Source organism: Erinaceus europaeus, unplaced genomic scaffold (genome assembly GCF_950295315.1).
Source record: "Erinaceus europaeus unplaced genomic scaffold, mEriEur2.1 scaffold_689, whole genome shotgun sequence".
Classification (NCBI taxonomy): domain Eukaryota; kingdom Metazoa; phylum Chordata; class Mammalia; order Eulipotyphla; family Erinaceidae; genus Erinaceus; species Erinaceus europaeus.
In genome coordinates, this window is record NW_026647390.1 from 36,811 (window position 1) to 55,839 (window position 19,029).

The 19,029-nt window shown below is 45.8% G+C and overlaps 1 long non-coding RNA gene across 1 annotated transcript; it reads left to right on the forward strand.

Moving 5' to 3' along the window:
• Positions 1-3,147: 3,147 nt before the first annotated feature.
• LOC132536322 (uncharacterized) lies at positions 3,148-12,046 on the forward strand. The gene is made up of 3 exons (XR_009547946.1): positions 3,148-3,293; positions 7,979-8,062; positions 12,001-12,046. It is a non-coding gene; the product is annotated as an uncharacterized LOC132536322 (long non-coding RNA).
• The last annotated feature ends 6,983 nt before the right edge of the window (positions 12,047-19,029 follow it).

Consider the following 19,029-nt stretch of genomic DNA (forward strand, 5'->3'; position numbering starts at 1 on the left):
AAACCTCAGTGTGTCTGTTTGTATGTGTATGAGTTTAAAGACCGTCTGCTGTGAGTTTAAAGCATTTATAATGCCTCATGTGACCCTGCCCCCAGGGCCCCAAGCATCATAATGTCTTGTACACTCATGGGGGTTTTGTGTGGGAAGGAGTGTGGGCAGTCCTTAGGAAGGGCCAAATTTCATCTCTAAATTTCTGAGCTGTGAGACTGCAACAACCAGGCAGAAACAGGGGCTCAGAAACAGAGTTATTTAGGACACTATGAATCCTCTGCCCCCTTGGCCCCCCAGCCCTAATTTACAGAAATTTTAGAGAAGGCTGTGACTTCCACAATCTGTTCTTTTTTTTTTCTCTCCATCCCCCCTTCACAATCCATTCTTACTTCAATCTCAAAGGACTAGAAGGTTGAAGACTGAACTACAAAATAAATGTACTATAATTGGAGTTGGTGTATTGCACCAAAGTAAGACTCTGGGGTGGGTGGTGGGGAGAGTACAGGTCCTGGAAAAGGATGACAGAGGACCTAGTGGGGGTTGTACTGTTATGTGGAAAACTGAGAAATGGTATGCATGTACAAACTATTGTATTCACTGTCAAGTGTTAAAACATTAATCCCCCAATAAAGGGGAAATTGTTTTTTAAAAAAAGAAATGTACTTTAATTTCAAAAACTAAGAAAATAAGATGCAACAAGAAAAATAATTACTTAATATGTCTTATCCAGATACCTGAGGGTATGGTCTGAGGAGTGCATGTGAGAGAGGAGGGGAAGAGGTAGTTTTTAAATACTATACAGAGGGAGGCTGGGTGGTAGCACAGTGGGTGGCACAAAGCGCAAGGACCTGTGTAAGCATCCCGGTTCGAGCCCCCGGCTCCCCACCTGCAGGGGAGTCGCTTCACAGGCGGTGAAGCAGGTCTGCAGGTGTCTATCGTTCTCTCCCCTCTCTGTCTTCCCCTCCTCTCAATTTCTCTCTGTCCTATCCAACAACAGCAACAGCAATAACAACAACAATAATAACCAGAATAATGATAAACAACAAGGGCAACGAAAGGGTAAAAGTAGCCAGCAGGAGCAGTGGATTCATAGTGCAGACACCAAGTCCCAGCAATAACCCTGGAGGCAAAAAAAAAAAAAGAAGTATACAGAGGAGGAAGCTACTCCTTGATCATATTTCTGTGAATCAAGTTTTGTTCACCACCAGATGACAAAACCAATTTCTTCCACTATACTGCTCCTAGTTGTTAAATACTTTTTAAAGGTATATCTCTGGTTGGGAATCGGATCCTTTTCAGGTCTTAAATACCTAGGTTAAGAAGTGAGGACAGTGGTCTGGGAGGTGGTGGAATGGATAAAACATTGAATTCTCAAGCTTGATGTCTCGAGTTCAATCCTTGGCAGCATATTTAACTGATGCCTAGTTCTTTCTCTCTTTTCCTATCTTTCTCATAAACACAATAAATAAAATCTTTTGTTTGAAAAGTGAGGACAGAAATTTCTTTTCTTTTTTTCAAAAAATATTTATTTATTTATTAATAAGAAGGATAGGAGGGGGGAGTCTGGCAGTAGCACAGCGGGTTAAGCGCAAGGACCATTGTAAGGATCCCTGTTCCAGCCCCCTGCTCCCCACCTACAGGGGAGTTGCTTCACAAGCTGTGAAGCAGGTCTGCAGGTGTCTATCTTTGTCTCCCCTTCTCTGTCTTCCCCTCCTCTCTCCACTTCTCTGTCCTACTCAACAATGACGACAACAATAAAAAACAACAAGGGCAACAAAAGGGAGAAAATAAATATTTTTTTTAAAAAAGAAGAAGGATAGGAGGAGAGAGAGAACCAGACATCACTCTGGTCCATGTGCTGCTGGGGATCAAATTTAAGACCTTACCGCTTGAGAGTCCAATGCTTTATCTACTGCGCCATCTTCCGGACCATAGGACAGAAATTTCTACATTAAGAATGTTCACCATTTAAGAGGGCAAGAGGCTAAGTTCGTGGGAGGATTGGTAAGTAGTCAAGGACCTCGAATTTCTCATTGCATGGAAGAAAAGCCCTTTTAGTAAGATCGCAGCTCAGGTTCTAGCTATAGCATTGCTTATCTGTTTGTTTGTTTTTTTTTATTTTGCTTTGTACCAGAGCACTGCACAGCTCTGCTTTATGGTGGCTCAGAGGGTTGAACTTGTGACTTCAGAACCTCAGGCATGCAAGTCTTTTGCACAAACATTATGCCATCTCTCCCGCAGCATTGTTTCTGACGGCAAACTAGTTACCCTTCTACTCTGAGATTGTTTCTTTTTTTTTTTTTAATTTCTTTATTGGGGAATTAATGTTTTACATTCAACAGTAAATACAATAGTTTTTACATGCATAACATTTCCCAGTTTTCCATATAATAATACAACCCCCACTAGGTCCTCTGTCATCCTTTTTGGACCTGTATTCTCCCCCCTACCCATCCCAGAGTCTTTTACTTTAGTGCAACATGCCAATTCCATTTCAGGTTCTACTTGTGTTTTCTCTTCTGGTCTTGTTTTTCAACTTCTGCCTGAGAATGAGATCATCTCATATTCATCCTTCTGTTTCTGACTTATTTCACTTAACATGAATTTTTCAAGGTCCATCCAAGATCGGCTGAAAACGGTGAAGTCACCATTTTTTATAGCTGAGTATTATTCCATTGTGTATATATACCACAACTTGCTCAGCCACTCATCTGTTGTTGGACACCTGGGTTGCTTCCAGGTTTTGACTATTACAAATGTGCTGCTAAGAACATATGTGTACACAGATCTTTTTGGATGGGTGTGTTGGATTCCTTAGGATATATTCTGGGATTGTTTCTTCACTGAAAGAGTGACACGGTTGTACTATATTAGATGACCTCTAATTTCCTTTCCAGCCTTTACTGATACTTGCCCGACTCGCTTTTTTTTTAACCAGCACCCTTGTACTGCTTCCCAGCTACCCGCTCCGCTGCGTCGCCTTCACCTCACACCAGAGGGCGCTGCAGGAGGGCCCTGAGCAGCGTGTGGTGGGCGGGGCGGCAGAGCCCAGGGAGCCTCTAGGGAGCCCGGTGATTGGCGGGGGCATGAGCGGAAAGGGGCGTGGATATAGGCGTGGCCTGTTGGCGCGATGACGTTAGGCTGCAGGGGGCGGGGCCGGCCCGCGCAGCGTGTGACGCCGCGGCCGCGGCGGAGCTGGGGATTAATGGGAAAAGTTTTGGCAGGAGGCAGAGGAGCCTGCGGAGCCTGCGGAGCCTGCGGGACGTTGGCGGCGGCTGCGGCGCAGGAGGCGGCCAGGTCAGGTCAGTCCGAGTCGTGAGAAGCGGTTCTGTCAGCGGCGGAGGGAAGCGAAGACTGGAGGTGGAGGCATCGGACGGGACGAGGGGCCAAGGCCGGGCGGGGACTGGTGCGGGGGCAGCGGCAGGGGTCGGCGGACCTGATCGCCTCGTTTCCAGATTTTCCTGCGCGGAGCTCTAGCTGCTCTCCCGCCGCCCCCGCCCTGCCAACCCTCGTGGCTGCTGGAGCCCGACCCGCGGGCCTCCCCAGCCGACCCTGTGCTCCCTCTTGGGTCTCGTGGCCCCGTCTCCCATTTGTGTGTTCTGAGAGGTCAGGGTCCTCTCCCCCTGCCTACCCTTTTGCATCTGACCTCTTCCTTCAGTTCTGCGCAGGTGTCCTCAGACCCATTGCTCTCTCTACCCAGCGTCACCTTGGGGAAGATTCTCTGCCCCTGGTTATCCTTGCTCTGTGTCCGCCCTCCTGTCCTTGTCCTCTTAGACTCTGCTACCTGTCCCCATCCCTGGCCTTTCCTGCCCTCGTTGCCCTGCCCCTCTCAGTATTGCAGCTTCCCATCGTCTTCCTCCCAGTGTTTTTAGACTTTGCAGCCCCCATGCGGGCAGTCCCTATCTATCTATTGGCCCTGCTACCCTGGCTCCCCCAGGGGCCCTGCTTTTTACTCTGGCTTTCTCATTTTCTTCATATCAGCCCAGACCCCCGCATCCCTTTCACCCACTTCCCTCTGACCCTCCCAGTCTCTTGTCTCTGCTTCAAGGAGAAGCCCAGCACACATAACTCTGCTTTCTCCTTGACTGCAGTTGAGATACGGGTAGGGTAGGAGTGTTCAGCTTCTGATTGAAGTTAAGAGGCTGAAGGTCTGTGGGGAATAGCAGGTATGCCTGTGTGGGAGAATTTACTAGGATGTTGCATCAGGGATGCTGTCCAGTTTATAGAGCAGTTTTCTAATCTCAGCTTTATACTTCCCCTTTATGGGTCTGTTGACTTCCAGGAACCCTTGGGGAGAGACTGGCCTCTGAGTTGGGTGTGTGCCAGGGGTAGCTGGAGGCCTCATCCAGCACTTTTCCCCTTCCAGGAAATAGGGCTTTGTGCCTTTCCACTGGATGTGTCCAACACATTTAAACCACTATACCCTAGCCTATCTCTTGCCCTCACTCCCACATTTCACTCTACCTCCTAATCCAGAGAGCTTATGGAAGTCTCTAAAAGTTATGTCCTCAGAGAATGCCTGTGGTCCTCACTCTTTTCCCTTTGTACGGGCTCCAGAATTTTTTTTTTCCTGTTTGCATTTTTGAAAGAGATCACAGTCTGATAGCCCTGTCAGGCATCTGTCCCTCTCATTACCAGTAGTGTTGTCAGTCAGTTGCAGATTTTCCTTCACGCATCTCTGTCCTGCTGAATCTGCCAGTGTCTCTGAACTGAAACAGGTTTTCTTGAGACAGTTCTCCTTTTTCCTTTGGAGTTACATCTCCCATGGATCAGAGGAGGCTGACACTCAAGCTCTGTTCTCTTTACCCAGGAGGAGTGTGAGCTTGTCAGCTCCATAATGTCTGAGCAGGTTGTGGGGCTACATTTAGTTAGACCATTTCAGGAACTGGATCTCTCCCAGTGACAGAGATCACATCCTCCCTAGAGTCAGAGGGCCTACCACCTTTGTGTTGTTTCTAGCTATTTAACCTCATCAGAGTTCTTTGCAGATGCCTTCAAATTTGAGCTCCTTTACTTACTGATGTTTCTCCTCGAGAAATATTTAGGAAATAATAAGTCCTTTGTTTCTACCCACTCTGATCCTGTAGGATTTAGAAAGCATAATCCAGCTCTCATCTTTAGAAATGAAGGACATTTGTACCACCTGGCTCCAGGATTCTAGGTCTCCTCTTTTGAGGGTGATTCTCTCTGTCTCTGAGCCAGAGTTGGACATGGACTTGGCAACCTTTAGGAGGTTTATGAAGAGCCAACTGAACTGCCTAGGCCAGACTTCAAACTTTTGGAATCCTTTTGTGCATTGAACTTGTTCCTTGAAAGGATAAGGATGGTGAATGGCTGAGTTAGATCCCTCTCCATTGAACCCTGAGCCCCCTCCTAAGCAGCAGGGGTGGGGTGGTAGGAGGGGAGAGCTGAGTAGAAGGGGCCAGAGAAGTCTCTTGTTCCTTTGAAAAATGTCTCTCTGGCCTTTTTAAAAATCAATTTCATTTATTTCTTGAGCTAGAGACAGGGAGAGAGAGGAGAATGGGGGTGGGTGGGGAAGCATGGCACGCTAGAGCAGTACTCTGTCGCACATGTTCTGAGGCTAGAACTTGGGACCTCGTACTTGGAAGTCCACAGCCACACCACTACTACACCACCTCCAAGGACCTCCCCTCTGGCATTTTTTTTTTAATTTCTTTATTGAAGAATTAATGTTTTACATAGGACAGTAAATACAATAGTTTGTATATGCATAACATTTCCCAGTTTTCCACATAACAATACAGCCCCCACTAGGTCCTCTGTCATCCTTCTTGGACCTGTATTCTAGCCCCCACCCCCCTCTGGCATTTTAATAGGCCATTCTAAAAAAAAAAAAAAGTTGAGATTGTGTATTTGACTGTAGTTTAGTCCAGTCTCATTCCCAAGAAGGATTCCGACTTGACTTGTTTAAGCAATTTACTACTCTCTGTCTTTGCTTATCCACTACCCTCTGCCAAGGTAGCAGGTGAGAATATCTTGAGAAAAGGTCAAGTTCAGGTCTTGTGGTACAGCTTGAGTACCAGCATCCTGGCTGGATAGCTGGAGTTGTCAACTCAGTTGTCTTCTTTGGATAACCATAAGTTAGCAAAGTACCATTCAGTGCTTTTTTTTTTTTTTTCTTTTTTTCCCCAGGAGCTGGCCCAGTATGCATCTCTTTTTCCTGAAAGGGAGGCAGCTAGTCTCCCTGACATGTTGCAAATGACAAGACCCACAATTTTTTGCAGTGTGTTATGTGTGTGTGTGTGTGGGGGGGCATTTGATATTCTTTCTTTTTATGTGCAGCCAACTCTAGTGAAGAACATAAAAAGCTCCAGATGAAGTTCTTAATAAAATCTCAGGACCTAAGTATAAGAACATAAAGAACATTGTAGTACCAGTTAGCAAGCAGGATTTCCCCTCAGCAAAGTGAAAAATAGGATACACTAAAAAACGTTGAGATGCGTGTGGTAGTTCCATGGGATGTGAAAAGAGTATAGCTCTTTAGTTTAATGAGTCACTCTTTTCTCTGACTTTGCCTCTCCTCTGCTGCTTTCCTCTTTCTTTGGTGTATCCCTCAACCCACTCAGGAAGAATTACCTTTACTCAGCCTTCCAAACCCACCTGTAGCCCCTCAGACCCCTCCTCCCAGGGTTCTTCCTTGTGGTGGGAGAGCAGCCACTAGGTGGCTGACCCAAGAAGCTAGCAGGCCCCTGCTTTGGCTAGAACACAGCTGTCCTGGCTATTGTGCAAGCTATCCTCAAGGTCTGCAAATCCTGGTGTGTCCTGTGACAGCGTGGTTCCTCTTTCCCAGGGGGCTTAGAACCTGTTGCTTCTAAAGGCTTCAGTTGTGACCTGTCACTGAGGTCCACCTCCTATGTGTACCCTGCTGACTGGGAAGGTAAACTGTGGACCCCTCCTCCAGTGTCTCTGTAGGGTCCCGGGCATGCCAGAGATTATCTCACTGCCCAGCACTGCCTACACTGAACACTCATCTTCCTCTCTAGCCAGCATCTCCATGGGCATTGTCCTGCTAGACCTCGTGTCATATTGGGAGTTCCGTGGACCTGGGGTTTGGGGAACAAGAGGTGGCTCATTCAGTGGGCTGTTCACCTCATCATGCACATGTTGTGTTCAAACTTGTTAGCACATGGAAGGGCTGTGGCATGGGAGGACCATGGCATCGGGGGTGATCCATGAATGGTCGGGGCAGTGCTGTAGTCCCTCCCCCTCATTCTCTGACCCCCTCCCCCATCTTCGTATCTGATAGAAAGTGAGTGAAACAAGTTAACCTGGGAGTGGAGGTAGGTGCCTTTTTACGGCCCCAATGCAGCAGAAAGGGAAAACAAACAAAAAAAGTTCTGTCTATGCCATGTTGTTACACTTTGTTCAGTAGCTACCTCTTGGAGATGATTTGGATATTCCTGTGCTTTTGGAACTAAGGGGAAGAGCTCTTTGTGGCAGCTGTGTTCTTCCATGTCAGGAGGGCTGGGTACTTGCTTGAGCTTGGCAGGGAGGAAATGCCCCCTTGCATGAGCTTTTAGACCTGTGGGTCTTCTTCCTTAGAAGGTGGTTCCTGGGCTTCATACCTTGGGGTTGATGACTAGGGTGTGACTCCAGTCCTGTCTCCATGGGCTTTGATCAAGGAATCAAGCATGACTCAGGTAGTCTCCATTTATGAGCTGCCACCTGCACGGGGTGTTGGGCTCCTTCTTCACCTTGCCAGTTCCTCTGCCACACCCTGTGAAGATCAGCAAAGCTGGTGTCTGCTTACTTGGAAGTGTGCAGACTACTTCTAGGATTGGGAAATATTTGCCGACTCAGGCTCAGAATAATAACATCATAGGGTGTGTGTGTGGGACAGAGAGAAGTCAGCTCAGTTTAGCAGCACTCTCTGAGTCTTGCTGGTTTAATTATAACATATTGGAGCTGCTCTGCTGACCCTTGGTACCACTCAGCTAAAGCCATTGTCTTTCTTTCTGTCCTGCAGTGCTGTGTGGTGTTTGGGGCATACACGTGGCACTCACACAGTGGCGTCTTCTCAACCACAGATGAAGACAGATGCACCAAAGAGGTAATCCCTTTTTCCTAATCCAGGGCCCCCTTACCACTGACAGCCACACCTCAAATGTCGGATCCTAACTGAGAAGATGAAATAATTGCTTTAGAACGGAGTCCTGGATCTCTGATACCTGTCACAACTTCTGGTATTTATTATTTGCACACAGTGGAATTTACCAAAGAGCTGTTTCTTACTCTATTTTTATTGTGTTCCTTTTGTATGTGAGAGAGACTCAGAGTACTGGTCCATTATATGCAGTGCCAAGACTTGAACCCAGGGATTAACACATGAAAGGCATGTGCTCTGCAACTAAACTGCCTCCCTCACCACTTACTAAATAATTATTCAATATCTATGGTGTACATAGTTGTGGGGGAACATTGAGATGTTCACCTTTTTTTTTCGTTGAGGGGCTATCACAAAGGCCTCACACATGTGAGGCTGACTTTTTCTGTTTGGAGAGGGAGAGACATCACAGTACCAGAGTGTTCCCCAGGGTCATAACACTCCTGTGCAGTGCTGGGGCTCAAACCTGGGTTGCACACATGGTAATCAGGCACCTTACCCAGTGAGATATCTCTCTCTGATTGCTAGGATTTTCACCTGTATACCAAATAAAATTAACTCCACAGACAGGTGCTTGTTTTGTTTGCTGTGTTGTCTGGAACAGTGTCTGGCATAGAGGGAATACTGAATATATATTGGAACGAATAAATGGACAGAGTTTCTTCTCTATTTGGGTGCCAGATCACAAGGATATGGTGTCCATCATTTTCTTTCATATGTATATGTCGGGCTAGCGTGGGGGTGCCTCTTCCCGCGCATGTACTCTCTGGGTTGGAGAGAACGTGACCCGAGCCAGCCTGGGCTGCTGCTCACTCAGCAACGCGAGGGAGATAACTCATGAACAGAGCTCCTGGTGGCGAGGCGATTCAACTCTTTATTGATCAGAGAGCCAAGGCTTTTAAGAGTCGGACCCGGAAGTGGCAAGTTGGAAATGGAAATGGCTTGACATGGTTTGGAAGGGGGTGGAGAAAGGCAAAAAGGGCTGGGAAAGGTAGGAACTTCCTTAGCAACTGTTGCGAGGGTTTTAACTGATAGGATTAATAATACTCTGCAGGCAGGGAGGAGACCTTTCAGGCAAAACAATGATTATGTAGATAATAAGGGAGCAGGCCATAGTATCAGGAATGCAGGGTGCTTTGTGAGGCAGGGAATCTGATAAGACGAGGCAAACCTTGGGGGTTTTGTCCCTCCTTGCTCAACCTCTCAGTAGAGAGAGAGAGACTGACAGGATGGATGTTCCCTCAAGTCAAACCCTGCCAGGCTCAACCACATCCTCACAATTTCCCGACAGTATAAACATTAAACAGGCACTTACTATGTGCTGGCTACCATACTAGGTGCTTGGCATAGGCTGAGAGCAAAGAAGTCAGTCTCTTGTTTCAGGGGTTTGTGGTATGCTGACATATTTTGAGAGCTAGGTGTGGTACACAGAATGGTTTATTCCATGCTGGTAAGGTAGCTCAGTGGTGGAGCTCAGATCTTGGGTAAAGTCTTCAGTTTGATCCTTGGTGTGCCACATATGAAGGATTGATGCTCTGATTCTCTCACTAATAAATTGTTTCATTTTATTATTATAGATTTTATTTATTTATCAACACAAGATAAAGAGAATCAAAGCATCATATGGGATTCTGGGGCTTGAACATGGGACCTCATATTTCCAATCTAGCACCCTTCTCACTGCACCACCTCCCAGGTCCCAAATAAATAAATATTTTTTATAAAGTATTTATTTATCCCCTTTTGTTGCCCTTGTTGTTTTATTGTTGTAGTTATTGTTGTTATTATTGATTTTCATTAAAGTTCGGGCCTCCAGCAGGTCGGGCTAACTTCGCGGTGGTAGACAGAGACTCGAGGACTCAAGGACACATGGCTGGGCAGAGAAGCTGTATTTCTTTATTCACGAACAGTGATTCAAAAACCAACCCAAACCAATCACCACACAGATCTGTCCTGCATCCTTCTCCTCCGGCGGCAGCAGCAAGAATCCTGGAAGTCCGTAGGGGCGGGGGGCGGGGGCAAGGGGGCGCGTGAAACTAGCAGGGGCTAAACCACCACCTCCCAGAGGCGGGGGGGGGGGGGGGAGACCAAGCCAATGTGAAGCATAGCAACAATTCCCCCTTTTCTTTTTAACTAAATGACCATAGTATCAGGGGTGTGGGGTGAACAGAAACAGGCATTTTCAAAAAAGAAACTGGCACAAACATGGAGGAACATGTAAGCGTCCAACAAGAACCAGTGTGCTGCCAAGGGAAGGCCTGAGGGGGACCTTATTTTTTTGCCTCTGGGGGGCGTTACTTGCCTCGACGGGCATTTTTAAGCATGGGGGCAGGGTAAGGCCTAGAGTCTCAAGGCAGCTGGCTGCAGTCAGTCTTTGAGAAACCCAGCAGCATAAAGGGAAGCTGCTAGTTTTGTTTAAAGTGTCCAAGAGGTGTACCAGTGAGTCCGATAGAAGTGCCAGTCCAAAGCAGATGTCCACCGAAGAATTGCCGGGGAGGGGGGATGAATTGTTGTATGAGGAAGGTCAGCCGTTGGAATTCCACTTTTTTGTAGAGAACTTGACAGCAATTTACTTATTTATGAAACAAAACTTATAGCAGGTTAGTTTACCACAATTAATAACTCTATTACAATTGGAAGTCTTTTTTAGTATGATTTTAAAGTTGTTTAGAGTTTAAACAATAAAATGTGGAAAGGTAAACAGAAGAACCATGAAAAAAAGCCTGAGGCATGAGAATCATTAGCATAACCATTGTGTAATCTACCATTTCTAACTGAGAAGGTAATCGAGAATTTTACATATCAACAAGTCTATTTAACCTTTTGTTACACCCATTTAAGATGGAGACACACCCTAGGTGTATGCAGGTTTTGTTTTTTTTTACCAGCTTAGTTAAAATATATTGATTTTTAACTAAGTTTTACCTCAGACTTTAAATGTAAGTTAATTTTATCTTTATGAGAATTACGTTGAAAACCTTTTTCATTTAACTCTGGTAAGAATATAGCCTTAAAGTTACATTTTTAACCTTAAAGTTAATGTTTACCAAACTTTAAACACACACGTAAACATGGTCTTTAATACACAGGGAGAGAAACCTTTGTTACAAATACATGTCATTTTAAACACGAATTTAGATCTATACTGTCTTAGCCGTTTGGGGAGTGCGTTGTCTAGCGGTGGCCTCTTGTGCAGCTTCAGCTCAAGGAATTGTAGGTTGCGATCTCTGGACGAATCTCTGCATATTCTAGCTCGTCTGCCTTCAGACCCAAGCTGGGGATCTCAGCCAGGGGGCCCAGTTTCAGCAGGGAACCCACGGTCTCCAGGTGGTCCAGGATCTGCCCAGACTTCATAGCAGGAGGGTCAGGCGGGCCGGCCGTGCAGAAGGTGCAGGCCAAGGTGCTCCGGAGTGGCGGCCAGTATGGGCTGCAGCCCTTCCCACCATGTCTGCTGCCCTGCCCCCAGTGGCCGAGCAGCGTGGAGGGAGCCCGTGCCCAATGCCCCGCGCCATGTGGCGGAAAGGGCTGGCGTTGGGCTCCTGCGGGCTGGCGTTGGGCGGAAACCACAGAGTGGTCCAGAAATAAATGTTCCAGAAACAGTGAAACAGTCTCGTGAAGAAAGGGCAGAGGCCTTTGGAGATCTCTTCACAAGCAGAAGAGAAGGCCATAGTTCATAGGTAGCCAAATTGTCTTCACTTATCTGAGAGATGCGCAGGTCAGGTCCACATGGGTGCCATTTGTCGTTAATGTTCGGGTGTGCCAGCAGGCCGGCTAGCTTCGTGGCGGTAGACAGAGACTTGAGGATACACGGCTGGGCAGAGAAGCTGTATTTCTTTATTCACGAACAGTGATTCAAAAACCAACCCAAACCAATCACCACACAGATCTGTCCTGCATCCTTCTCCTCCAGCGGCAGCGGCAAGAACCCTGAAAGTCCGTAGGGGCAGGGGGCGGGGGCAAAGGGGCGCGCCAAACTAGCAGGGGCTAAACCACCACCTCCCAAGAGAGAAATGGAGAGAGGAGGGGAAGGCAGAGAGGGAGAGAGAAAGACACCTGCAGACCTGCTTTACCGCCTTTGAAGCGACTCCCCTGCAGGTGGGGAGCCTGGGATTCTTACTCTGGTCCTTGCGCTTTGCATCACCTGCATTTAACCTGCTGCGCTACTGCCTGACTACCAGAAATAAATAATTTTTAAGGTCATTAAAAATTGTTTCTTCCATCTCTGCTGGGGCAGTGCATTCTCACCAGAGGTTGAACAATGCCTTGGCCTTCCCATTACTATTTCCCTGTTTATTCTCAGGATGCCTGGCAGATTTTAGGAACTCTCAGAAGGGAGCTCCAGGGAATTTAATTTGATGTTCATTGTCCCAGCTATTTAGGAGGCCAAGTTTGGATAGAGTCCCTGCTGGGGGCCAGGGGAAACATGGGGCTCCTGTCTGATATGTTTTAACCTCTGAAGTTCAGTGGTTCCAGTAGCTGTTTATGGGCCTCACTTCCTTTTGTCTGCCTTTAACACACTGTGGGCTTTCCTGTCGCTAAACAGGGTGCTGAGCCCATGTGTCTGTCAGGCTGTGGGGGTTACCTTGTTTGTGGATTGTGCAGGAAGGTCTCAGGCAGGGGGCTCTTCTGTTTTCAAGCCCATAGCAAGTTCTTCCCTCTGAAGGAAATGTGACAGGGTGAAGGAGGACTTGGGAGGCTCCCTAAGAGGGGATGAGTCCCCCTGAACAGAGCGAACTACTGAGTTAAGTTGATTTGCTTTGTCATTCACTTTAGCAGTAGGTAGCCACGGTGACAGCTACTCTACATGTCCATAGGTCATTTACCCAATATGTCCCTGAGCTTTGAGCTCTAGCCCCAGCTAGAAGTCTCCTTTCTTGGTCTACACTGGCAAAGATGAGGCTATGGCTTTATCAGATTATTTATTTATTTATTTCCAGAGCACTGCTCAGGTCTAGCTTGTGGTGGTGCTAAGGATTGAACCTGGAACCTCAGAGCCTCTGGCATGAGAGCTGTTTACATAACCTGTATGCTGTCTTGCAGGTCCAAAAAAACTGTAGGGCTGCCTCTTTACCTTATTCTTTCCTATCTGAGGCACTTCTGTGTGCCAAGTACTATGACAGATGCTTCAGAGATAGTCCTTAGCTGCTCTGACCTCTGAAGTGTGTGGAGCCCACTTGGGAAGTAAATGCACAGGCACAAAAAGGTTTCTAAAATCTTAGCCAGTAGTTACTGTATTTGGTGTTGATGTTCAGGAGTACTTGTTTAGAGCAGCAAATTAGTATTGACTTCAGTGGATTTCAGACTGGGTCTTTAATTATCTTTATTTATTTATTGGGTAGAGACAGCTAGAAATTGAGAGAAAGGGAGAGATAGTGCGTGAGAGAGACAGACACCTGCAGCCCTGCTTCACCACTCGCAAAGCTTTCCCCTTGAAGGTGGGGACTAGGGGCTTGAACCTTGGTCCTTGCGCATTGTAACATGTGCTCAACCAGGTGCACTACCACCTGGCCCCCAGATTGGGTCTTGAAAGAAGTTTGTTTCTATTATTTATTTCATGGAACAAAGAGGAGCGAAGCCAGGGCAGCACTCTGGTGCAGGCAACACTGTGAATCGAACTCAGGACCTCGTACTCCTAAACTTAGAACTCTTCCACTCTTAGAACACCCCCTCCCAATCCTTGAAAGTTTGTTTCTAAATCAACTTTAGACTGTTGTTAAACAGTGATTATTAAATATCTTTTTACCTCAAGACCCCTTCACACTATTAAAAATGATTAAAGACCACAAGAACCTGTGTTTACCATTGTAGAATTAAAACAGAGGCATACAGAAAACTATTAACTAGGGCCAATGGAGTGGTTATGCAAAAGATTTTTATACCTGAGCACAGTAATTGTAGGCCTCATATCCTAGAGGCTGAAAGTTCAGTTCCTGGTACCACCATAAGCTAGAATTGAACAGTGCTCTGGTAGAAAAAAAATTATCAGTACAAAAAAAATCTTAATTAAAAAAAGAATTCATTAATTTATTTACCATAGAAACAGTAAACCCATTGCACTGACTATAAATGACATTTAAAAATATTTATTTTAGGGTGGGGGTCGATAGCATAATGGTTATACAAACAGACTCTCATACCTGAGGCTCCAAAGTCCCAGGTTCAATCCCCTGCACCACCATAAGCCAGAGCTGAGAAATGTTCTGGTAATAAATAAATAAATTAATTAGTTTCTTATTTATTTTGAGAGAGAGGAGAATGAGAGATAAGAGACCAGAGCACACTATTCAATACTGGCATAAAGTGATGCCTGGGATTGAACCTATAGCCTCTAGGATCTTCGGCATATACTTATTGTGTCCTAACAGGCTAATAAGTCATCTTCCTGGCTCACAAGTGACATTTTAAATGAAGAATGCCTTTACATTTTTACTGATCTCTTTCTTTTAAAAGATAATATTTTGGGGAGTTGGGCAGTAGCACAGCGGGTTAAGCGCACGTGATGCAAAGTGCAAAGACCAGTGTTAAGGATCCTGGTTCGAGCCCCCGGCTCCCCACCTGCAGGGGAGTCGCTTCACAGGCAGTGAAGCAGGTCTGCAGGTGTCTGTCTTTCTCTCCCCCTCTCTGTCTTGCCCTCCTCTCTCCATTTCTCTCTGTCCTATCCAACAACGACGACGACATCAGTAACAACAATAACTAAACAAAAGAGAAAATAAATATTTTTTAAAAATTAAAAATAATAAAAAAAAAAGATACTATTTTTAGGAGTGACACACAAGAGCACCACCATTCAGCCCAGGCATCAGTAGTGCTGGCAGTCAAATCCGGAACCTCAGCATGCATGCAAGGTCTGTGCTCTTCACTAATTTCTTTTACTGTCTGGTTCAGTAGAAGACAATTGGAGTCTCTTAACTGTTTCTGTGTTTAATCTTTTGAACTATGTTGTTTTATTTGAAAGATATGAAGAAAATTAACCTCACATAGGCCTGTTTCCTCATTATGTTTTTTCGGGCATTGATAGTTTTAAAGCTAGAACTGATTGTGTTAATAAGGTAGAAGTTGGGCCAGGTAGTGGTGCACCTGGTTAGGTGCACATGTTGTAATTCGAAAGGACCTGGTTTCAAACCCCAGGTTCCCACCTGCAGGGGGAAAGCTTGGTAGGTGGTGAAGCAGGGCTGAAGATGTCTCTCTGTCTCTCCCTTCTCTCTCTCTCGACTTCTGGCTGTCGCTATCCAATAAATAAATAAAAAGATAATTTTTTAAATTTATTAATGAGAAACATAGGAGGAGAGAGAAAGAGCCAGACGTCACATGTGCAGCCGGGGATTGAACTCAGGACCTCATGCTTGAAAGTCTGCTGCTTTATCCACTGCACCACCTCCCAGACTACTCTTTCTTTTTAAAAATTATTATTATTATATAGGACAGAGAAAAGTTGAGAGAGGATGGGGAGATCGAGAGTGGGAGAGAAAGATACCTGCAGACCTGTCCTAGGTCCTTATTCTTGGTAATATGTGCTTTTTTTTTTTTTTTTTAATTTACTTATTTTCCCTTTTGTTGCCTTTGTTTTTTATTGTTGTTGTAGTTATTGTTGTTGTTAATAATTTTTTTAAAAAATAAGGCAGGAGTGGATCAAATTGAGACAGTGCAAGTAGACCAGTTAAGTAGAAGACTATGGCACTAGTCTGGTTGTAAGGAAATTCTCCTTCATATTAAATCTGAATTCCTCTAGTTGCAGTTAAAATGATTGATTTTGAGTTCCTAGCCACACAGAATCAGTTCCCAGAACATGGCTACAATAACAAACCCCCTTCCCATAATTTAGGGTTGTTGATACACAGGAGGAATTAAAGTGTTCACAGAAGTTAGCAATTCAATTTAGCTGTTGTCAAAGCACATAAAGGTCAAGCATATTCTACTCGGCCTCGCGTGAGCTTAATGCGCAGCTTGGCGATACGAGAATCCGGCATGAAGCCCAGCCAGTCTGTCTTGGCGTTACTCTCAATCGCACTCTGTCATTTCAAGAACATCTCATAAAAACTGCAGCAAAGGTGGGCACGAGGAATAACATCATTGCAAGACTGGCCAGCTCCTCATGGGGCGCGAGCGCTTCCACACTACGATCATCATCTCTGGCATTATGCTATTCCACTGCAGAATACTGTGCCCCAGTATGGTTCCGTAGCCCCCATGTCCACTTGGTCGATTCCAAATTATATTCCTCCATGAGGATAATTTCTGGAACCATCCGTTCCACCCCGGTTCCATGGCTGCCAGTTCTTAGCAACATCGCCCTGCCAGATATTCGTCGGGATGCGGCATCATCTAAGTTCATCTCCCACGTCTACGCTCGACCGGACCTGCCAATATACGTGGATATCTTCGCCCACCCTGTCCAACGCTTGACGTCTCGTCACCCAATCTGGTCCCCTACGCCTACACTGAACTTCTCTGTTCCAGTCTCTTGGAAACAGAGTTGGCAGTCAGCTGAGGTCAAGAACAAACACCTCATCACAGACCCCTGCAAGCGTCAACCCGGCTTTGACCTAGCACGTTATGATTGGGCCCTCCTCAATCGCTATCGAATAGGCCATGGCCGGTGCGCCGCTATGTTCCATCGCTGGGGAGCCAGAGACGACCCGAACTGCCCCTGCGGCTCCAGACAGACTATGACCCACATAGTCAACGACTGCCACCTCTCCAGATTCAAAGGAGGTCTCGAAACTTTACATCAGGCTCAACCTGATGCTGTTGACTGGCTACGGAAGAAGGGCAAACGCTAGAAGAAGAAGAAAGGTCAAGCATATTCTACTAAAATATAGAAAACAGGAAAGATAAATGGGGCCTCGGGCAGAGCTCAGCAGTTAGGAAGACACATGCCTTGTGTGAGTCAGGCCCTGTGCTCAGTCACTGTTGCCACATGGGAACACCAGGGAGTACCAGTACAGCTTCATGGGTGGGAGAGTGTCACTTTGGTGTCTCTTCATCTCTCTCTCATTCTCTTTCTTATTCTCCCTTCCTCCCTGTTCCTCTCCCCCCAAATGAAGTATAGAATAGAAAATTGAGCTGAAGGGTAGATAGCAAGATGGTTATGCAAAGAGACTCTCATGCCTGAGGCTTCAAAGTCCCAGGTTCAATGCCCCACCCTACCATAAACAAGAGCTGAGCAGCAGTTGGGTAAAAGAAGAATAATTAATTAAAAATTGAGCTAAAGAAGTGACTCAGCAATATCACAGGTGTGTGAGGCCCTAGGTTCATTTCCCAGGACCACATTAAAAATCAAAACAGAATAGGAAAGGTAATTTATGTAACTTCACTAGTAATGTTTCAGGTATACTCTCAGTGTCATAGGTTATTAGGAAGAGGGGCAAATTAGAGAACGGTAAGAAGAGGGGTACAGAGTCTGGGAAGGGGGGGGAAGGGATGTGTAGAAGAAAACAGCAAAAAGAATTTGAAGGAGGACAAGACTGGAGGAACTGAGAGTAGGTTCTGTATGTGCCAATGTTAACAGAGCTGGCTCCTTCTGTGGTTTCCAGGGGCCCTGGCTTCTGCGTTTTAGCAGCTCATATCCTTGCCTGTCTCTGTAGCTCTTTCTGTCTGTGAAGAAGCCATGAGAAGAGCTAGAGTGAATCTGATATTGAGCAGACTTAGATATGAGTCCATGACTTGAGCTTTTATTTCCTCTTTGTAAGGATGAAAATGAACCTCAGCAAATGTTGGCTTGTCCCCTTTCTGCTGAGCTGGATTCTGAGATAGTGAACTCAGGGAGAAATGTTTTTCTCAACCACTTACTTCCCTAATCTGCAGGCTGTGGCACATGAGTCCAACCTCAGGCAGGGAGTCTTCTGCTGCTAAACATCCCTTGGCATTCTGGAAAGCACATTGCAGAACTCCTTTTTATTCAAGCTTACCTTCTACCCAGCCTACCTCATCATTTCAGCACCTCTCCCGAGACCATTACTGAATTCTCCACAGCTAATAGCAGCACCACTTTCAAAGAGTTCTCTCATGAGGAGGATACTGAAGGGAAAGGCTCTTGGGTGTTAGGGGAAACCTGGCTACCTTATGCTTAAATTCATTCCTGTGTTATTGTACTAATAGATCTCTAAAATGGATTTTCATTACTTTCCTTTGTAATCTACTGTAACTATTGATACTTATCTTATCACTGCTTTTTTTGGCACTTCCTCACACAAGTTGTGACCTCAGAGACAGAATTACTTGGCTACTACTCTAACAGAAGCATGAGCCAATTTAGCTCTCCCAAGGCCAACGCCAGCCAAGCATGCTGCCCTACATACACAGCAGTCTGCCGGCCTGATTGCTCCTCACAAATTGGCAGTCCTTGGATTTGCCAGAAGCTAGAGCTCTACTCACCACCTGCTTTTCCAAACAAGCAAGCAAACTGTTTTTACAGTTTCTCTTAATTGCCTAAAACATTTTCTTGTCCATAGCATTCGTTTTGCTTTCTTTGTCTCCAATCCCTTTTCTTCGCAACTCATAGACATTCTAGGCTAACTAATTCTTTGTTATATGAGCTGTCTCTGTACAAGGATAGTTAGCATTATCCTTAGGTGCTACCTTCTAGGTAGATGCATACATGCACACATGCATGCATGCACACACATACATGCAAACGCACAGAAGCCAGGTGTTGCTACATGCCCATAAGGGACAAAATCATCCATGGCAAAGAGTCACTGTTCCATTATTTTCCTACTAGTTCTTTTTTAACCAGAGCACTTATCAGCTCTGGCTTCTGGTGGTACAGGGGTTTGAACCTGGGACTTTGGAGCCTCAGGCATGAGAGTTTCTTTGCATAACCATTTTGCTGTCTACTCCTGCCTGTGGTTATGTTTCTCATGCTTCGCTTCTCCAAGTCTTCTAGAATCTGGGCTGAAACCGCCTTCCTGTTG